The sequence below is a fragment of the Nicotiana attenuata genome, chromosome 5, assembly GCF_001879085.1.
Source record: "Nicotiana attenuata strain UT chromosome 5, NIATTr2, whole genome shotgun sequence".
Classification (NCBI taxonomy): Eukaryota; Viridiplantae; Streptophyta; class Magnoliopsida; order Solanales; family Solanaceae; genus Nicotiana; species Nicotiana attenuata.
This window is the reverse complement of record NC_031993.1, coordinates 2,962,249-2,970,383: the sequence shown is the minus strand read 5'-3', so window position 1 is coordinate 2,970,383 and position 8,135 is coordinate 2,962,249.

Genomic DNA, 8,135 nt, shown 5'->3' with positions numbered 1-8,135 from the left:
ACTGAACTCCCCATGTTGGGGTTCACTATGTTATTTTGCATGATCTGTTGATTTATCTGTAACCTATTGGCTAGCCATAACTAGACTCTTCCCGAATCAACTACTGACTGCTCATTGGTTCATTCTCATATCAATACTCTGCGTAATCTTTCTTGGGGTATTTCCTTTGTCTTAACTAACATCTTGCACTGGCTCTTTATTTATCAATAATATCCCGGCCGGAACCCTTACTCTCCTTGGCGTCGTGCTTGCTTAATGCTCTGGGAGTGTAGCATATACATAGCATTTGAATAAGTGCAATCTCATCCCTTTCTCCCTTTTTATCGCATTCTTCCTTTACTATTCCATAGTTACTTGAACCACTTAATTCTGACGTAATGTCATATCACTCCATATTCCCCCCTTTAGGGAAGTACTAAGAATTGGAGCTACCACAATCTACCTATAGATGCTTTACCTCTTCATTTTTGGCGTCTTTTCACATCATCGATGACCCTTACTCACCTTGCGGTAATCTTTCTAAACTAAGGATAACGAAATTCCTTACTCGCGAGGGTGGCAATTACTATAACTGGCACATACAATCTCTTAACCTTAACTTTGCTCACATTGCTTGCTTTAGGGAAGCGTCTTCCTGAATGACCATTCTCTTAATTTCTCATGAATTTTCTTCTATTGTCCATTCTATTATCGCCAGAACAAAATCTGAAATTCTCATGATGCCGACTATTATCAATCACTCAGTCCCTAATTCATGTTTAGTTTATCTTGTTCACCAATCCATACTGGTTATTACTCTGGGTCTAACTTTTCCTTTTGGTAATCGCGTTAGAGTTGCGAACTTATTTCTCGATATAAGGACATGACTGTATGGCCTATACTCTTTTGTTGTCATCCATGTACCATGTCTTACTTATAATGCTCCATTATTTCTCTTCTTATTTCTTGCTATCATTTTTGTTAATCATTTTATTCAGAAAACTTCGACAAGACATTCTTTTGCTTTTAGCTCCCCTTGCTCCATCCATGGGCTCTTGGGGTTGCCTAACATTCTTTCTCTACTAGGGACGGGCCCATACTAAGGTAATATTTATCTTTTCAAGGCTTCCAATGCATGTCTTCATAGTACTCACATATAGATGTACTATTTTAGAGTGCACCATCTGGGTGTCTCACAAGGAAATCTACTAGCACATTCGCAATATCCTTCGAAAATGTCAACTAACGCAAACAATCAATTCACCATTTTGGGTAATTCTAACACCAGTCGGATCCTGATATCCCATCCTTTTCTTAATCTACACCTGTTAGCCCCCAATAGGGTATAACTTAAATGGGTATGGTCAATTATACATACCTATGTTACTGGTGAGAGTAACTCACAATGCTTATATTTTTCTACCGGAACTGTAATACTGATAATCTTCATTAACTAAGTGCCTCGTACCCTTCTTCACCTTGCTTCTTTTACTTGCTGAAACTTGTGTCTCCCTCCTTATTCCATTTTATGGTAAGGGTGGATAGGCATTCTTGCCTTAGGGATCCTCATCAAGAAGCTTACTCATCTTAGTATACACATAATTTGCTGAATAACTCATATTTATCTATCATAAGCATGATGCAAAAATTGAGTTCCTCTGACTCAAGTCTTCCACAGCTATATCTCTTACCAACTGTCTTTCTAGATGTAGGTATCGTCGTACGATAAGTAAGATAGAGTTTAGAAAATTGAGTTCTTACAACTGATCTCTACCACACGATCTAGAGTAGGAAGAATCAGTGACAGTCCTAAATACCCCATAGCCTCCTGCTTATAAGTGTGGTGCACAACACACCCATAAACAAGACTCTACTAGACACGGCTTGTAGACTCTCTAGGACAGAACTGCTCTAATACCACTTTTGTCACGACTCAAACCGATAGGCCACGATGGGCACCCGGTACCTTACCCAATCGAGTACCAACATAACGTATATTTTCATGTCATACTATCATAAATAACTGAGCCGGAAGGCTGCCGTGAGATAAGTAGAATACAATATGTGATACCAACTTATACATAAGACATACGGGCCTATAAGACCAAAAACCACTCATATATTGAACATAGGCCGACAAGGCCATACAATCTTTTACGTACATGACATCTGTCTACAAGCCTCTAAGAATACTTAATTTTTATAAAGGTCGAGACAGAGTACCGCCATACCAAACAATACACGTCTAAATCATACTAACCAAACAAATAACTCCGAAGCAAATGGAGCGCACCAACATCTTCCGCTGAGCTGATAGCCTACTTGGAGGGCTCTCGACCTGTTTATCAGGACCTGCGGGCATGAAATGTAGCGTCCCCAGGCAAAAGGGACGTCAGTATGAATAATGTACCGAGTATGTAAGGCACATAAATAAGTACATAACAGACATGGAAGAAATATAAATTAAATGACTCAACCTGTAAGTCTGGGTACTCTGTAATTCATAAAATAATTATAATGTCATGCATATGCGTATGAATATCATGTCGTAAATACATGCATGTTTCATAACATCATCAGGCCTCTGAGGGCATCCCATCATATCATCTCGGCTATAGGCAAAATCATCAACGTATACCAGCTGATCAAGTGGCGGTGCGTATATAACGCCGTAACATTTCCCATATCCCATATACATACATACATATATATATATATATATATATATATATATATATATATATATATATATATATAGCGTCATTCTGGTCATGGGTCAATGTACATGTGTAATTGAATGCAATGCATGAAAAGTACGTCAATAAAATCTCTCGAAATGTCATAAGACCATTATGCCTTTGATTAACATCGTGAAGTAAACTTTTTCAACATATGTATTTTTCTGAGACCCATGAACAGAAGATATAATAATATGTCACATAGGGAATCAAGAATATAGATACCCCTAGAACTTCTATGAATAGAGTCATTTATGAAAGCTATGCATTTACTCGTTTCGTTTATTTCGTATGGATCCTGCCAAAAAGAAAGAAGGGATAGCCTTAACATACCTGGAGTAGGGAAAAATCCATATGATATTCTTGGAAAAGGTTGCACTATACTCCCTTAGAATCGCAAAATCTCACGTTGCTAATGTGCTAAGAAATCTCGTTGGATTTTGGTTGAAGAAATCACGCTATAGTGTTTTTGTGGGAATTTGCAGAAAATAGGTAAGAAGTCACGTTGCTAATGTGCTAACTCTCACATATGGTTGAAGTGTTCTTTTGGCATTGAAAATATTAGTGTTTGAGAATGAAAATATTGTTTTTATTCAAAATCCTAGAGTGATGTGCCTTGAAATCAATATTTTTGGTTGCCACCTAACCAAAGGTGACTAAGAGTCACTTGTTTGGAAAGTGGCTTGCTTCCACGTTCCTTTTCCTTTCTTATCTTTAAAGACTTAGTTAATTAGTATTATTTTATTTAACTAATTAATTCCTCATTAACCAATAATTAATAAATTATCCACATAATTAAGAATTGTCTTAAATTACTTAAAATTCTACTTATTTTTAATACACTTTGTACATCCTACTATCATGGTCATATGGTACCTTGTATGGTACTAGTCCATAAATATCAGGTATTATCGCTCGGCCCGCATTTTATCCCGATATGCCAAATGTGGACGAAAATTCATTTTCTTTGACTTGCTTCCCCTCTCACCTTCATGAATTTACTCATCACTTGTTTGAAATAGCATGATGCTTATAATCTCAATATACTCCCGTTCCTGAACTTACGTGGATTAACTTACGATGAAACTTTAACATATGAAAATGCGGGATGTAACATGGAAGAATCCTAAGAACTTTGCTAACCAACTCTTCTGAAGTAAACACATTTCCAAGTGATTTCAGTTTGTTGGTTATTATGTTAAACCTAGTCATCATCTCCTAGATGGCCTCAGACTTCTTCATGGAGAAGAGCTCATAGTTTCCCTTAAGTAATTCTATCCTTGATCTCTTCACTAGGTTTGTTCCTTCATGAACGGTTTGGAGTACATCCCAAATCTCCTTTGCATTGGAACAAGTTGATATCCTGTTGTACTTACCAGGACCAAGTCCACATATAAGGATTTCCTTAGCCTTTGCATTCTTCTCCATCATTCTGAAATCTGTTGCCTCAAATTCATAGGGTTCCTTAGGAACAGTTTTATTTTGCGCATTTTGTTTAGTTGGAGTTAGTGGACCTTGGTCCACAGTTCATAATCTTCAGCCATCAGAAAATCTTCCATTCTTGCTTTCCACCAATTGTAGTATTTTCATTAAACAGGGGTAGTATGGTAGTCGATTGTCCTTCATTGATTCCAGGTGGAACACTTATTTTTCTTTCAAGACCTCTCTAGGTGTTAACCGTGTGTGAGAGAACCTGCTCTAATATCAATTATTAATTTGAATGCCTCTATGGATTACTAAAGAACTTGGTTATTTACCTTATTCCTTACACGTAAAGTGAAATAAGCAGTAAAGTAAACACGATAATTTTTACGTCGAAAATCCGGCTCAAAAGGTACAAAAACCATAATTTACAACGTATGATTTTAACTTTAACTTCACTAGAACAATGAGCCAAATGTATTGATTACAAATCTATAACTCAATACTCTCCAGTACTCCTACTTCAGCTATTTGATTTACAAGTTACTCTAACTTGTAAAGCAAACACTCATTCCAACTCACTGATTGTTTATGACACTTTGATGACAACTCGATTTCCTAAAATACATTTACTAGACTGATTTCAAGAAAAACACAACGCTGGTACTCAACTTAAGTGTAGAAAATATAGTTCTTCGGTTGATGTGCAAAAGGATGATCTCAGCATTCCAAAAAGATAATATCTAAATTCCTTAGACTCCGAGATCTTTTAGGAGTCCTATGCGTAGTCAGCTTCAAAGTTTGATAGGACTCTACAAGTCCTGGGACTCTTGTCTCTCACTTATGCATGCGTATCTTCTTAATCAACAACCTTTATCATGTTTAGCAGTCTTCTTCCAACAAACTCGGGCCTGGGTAACTTTGAGATAAAGTTACTGTCTTGCAAAGACGTACAATTATCAACCTCGAGGAGCTGGTTCTTAACCCTGAGGAGCTGGTTCTTAGAACAGTTAAGCTGCTACGTTGAGCACCTCGTTCATAGAGCATTTTATCTAAAACAAAATTTGTTAATCATCAAAATCTCAATACTCAACATTTTAATATCACAACCATTCAGAGTTTTCTTACTTGCAAGAAATTTTTACTTGAGAGCATAGTTGGTATTCACGCCCATAAGGAAGGAGAAAAATAAAAGATAAACTAATTAATCCTTTAGTTATATGTAGAGGGGTTGATGCATAAATTGTCCCGCTAACATATTATCTTTATTTAGATCCTAATATGCTCATCACGTGATGCTTTAAAAATGAATTAACAGATGACTGAACTGAAGTCCCTTATCGTGGTTTCGAAGAGTTGTTTCGTGGTATTTCACATTTTCTGAAAAGAGCCTACTATTTGATTAGTCTTTACGATAGCTACACTGAGGGTCTAATTAAATTCGGATGTGCATCGGAAAGTGTCACATTGAGGGGTAAAACGCTCCATAACAAAGACGATTTCACACCCAGGAGTTCGAACCCGAGACCTCTCGTTAAGGATGAAGGGGTACTCCACTCTACCATAACCCTCGTTGGTGATTAGTCTTTATGTTAATAGTAAAGCAAAATACAACTTCATTACATGTTTTTCGTCTAAAATTTTCAGGCCAAGGAATGAGCTGGCTGGTACATTCAAAATTTGTCGTTCTTACATATATATACATATATATGATAGAGTGTCTAGATTGGAGCAAAATTATAGGTGCATATGAATTTTATATTCTGCTACTGGTGAGTAATAATCAAAACCTACGTTTATGAAGTTATCATAATTAATTAATCTTTTCACTCTAAAAGGAAAGATAACTTTAATTTTAAGATAAAAGAAGATCTTTGAGATCCGTAAAGCTCCATTTGGTCACGAGAGAGTTATAAAAAAAAACATTTTTTTATGGTATTGATGCCGCCGAAAGCTGTAATAATAACAGTAAACAAGAACGTGTCTGAAATTATGAATACTAATACTAGCACGATAGATGAAAATTAAAATAGCCTTGCGTTCATCGATTTTGTATTACTAGAGAGTTTATTTATTTGGCGTATTATATTTTGTCACGTGGAGACATGAAGACTTGAAAGAGTACAGCACGCCGCATCGAGTTAGCGAAGTCAAAGACGATGACCTCCAAGGATTATATTTGTGGTGGCCGGTGGGATATATGAATTGTGTTGGGTTTTGTTATTAATATCAAAAGAGGAGTGAAAGAAAAATGTTGGGAAAAAAAATGGAGGGAATGAAATTTTGAATTAGTTCAGTTTACTAATGCTCTTTGTCCCTCATTGGTAGAAGGAAAGAAAATCTTTGTGTATATATAGAGAAGCTCATCTTTTAGCTCTTAAAGAATTAAGAAGAAGGAAAGTCTCGCGCCGTCATCGCTCACCTTGGCTTCGGATTTGGATTAAGATTGGTTGACTAATCTTTTTGGACAAATTTTTTTTAATTATTTAATTAATTAATTAAGTTAATTAACGAAAATTCAATCCGGAATAATCCATGACCAGTGACCCGGTCCGGTCCGTTTTCTTTCCAGATTATTTTAAATCCTTTTGTTTTTCCCGCAATTTTTTCTCACCTGTTCCAGCAGCTATGGCTGTTCTGAAAAGTTGCAAACATTTTCAGAAACAGTGCCAAACCTGTTCCAACAGCTATGCCTGTTCTGAGAGGTTGCAAACCTTTTCAGAAGCAGTGCCAAATGGGCTATAAATATTCTTTCAATCCCAGAATTTTTACTTACTAAATTTTCTGATATTCTTCTTCTTCTTCTTCTTCTGTATAAATCTCCTAGTGTGTTTTACGACCATTGAGTGGTTCGCCGTTCACCGGAGTTTTTGGTACCAATACGCAGGTGAGTTAAATCGTTCTATCCTAGGAGGATATATTCCATAACCTCGGTACTTGAGGGAAATAATTTCCTTAAGGACACACTGTGTATTCAGTGGGCTCGATTTATTCCTATACTGTTTTTAGAATTTATTTTTACTAACTTTCTGTTTCTGTTTTTTCAGAAAGTTTATTCCTTTATTGATTTTACAGCAATACAGATTGAATAACAATCTTAAGGAAATTATTTTATTATATTCTGTATTCTGTTTGTGGAGATTAAAACCTGTGTGGTTTTCTACTCCTTCTGACTTTTACTATTCTGATTTGAAGATATTAAAACTTCATCAGAGTATTGAAATTCAGAAAACGATTTGAAGAACATAAAAGCTTCATTGTTTTTTGTGAAACAGTATATAAAAACTTCGGTTTTTATTTATCATACGTACTGTTTATTTATTACAGCATTGTTTACTGTTCTGGTTTTGTCATTAATTGAACTCTTCTGTTGTTGACAGTGAGAAATGGCAATTGATAACGGAAATCCTTCTACAACTGTTGTTGCAACGACGATAGCCTCGTCAAGCCGCACTATTGTTCCTCTGGCCGAGAAACTGGGGAAGTTTTCTGGAGCCAACTTCAAAGGATGGCAGCAAAGGGTGTTCTTCTGGATTACCACACTTGGTATGCAGAAATTCACTAGTGAAGAGTCACCAGTGCCTGCTGCGGACATGCCGGACAATGAGAAGTTCATGATTGTTGAGGCGTGGAAGTAGGCAGGTTTTCTTTACAAAGGATATATCTTAAGCGCTTTAGAGGATGACTTGTACAATGTGTATAGTGCGATGAATACTTCGAAAGAATTATGGGACGCACTTGAGAAGAAGTACAAGACGGAAGATGAATGCTTGAAGAAGTTCGTGGTTGCCAAGTTTCTAGACTATAAAATGATAGACATCAAAAATGTGGGAACCCAAGTTCAGGAGCTTCAACTTATTTTTCACGACCTTATTGCTGAAGGTATGGTCGTGAATGAAGCATTTCAAGTGGCTGCAATGATTGAAAAATCGTCTCCTTCGTGGAGAGATTTCAAGAACTATCTTAAGCACAAGCGCAAAGAAATGAGTTGGAAGA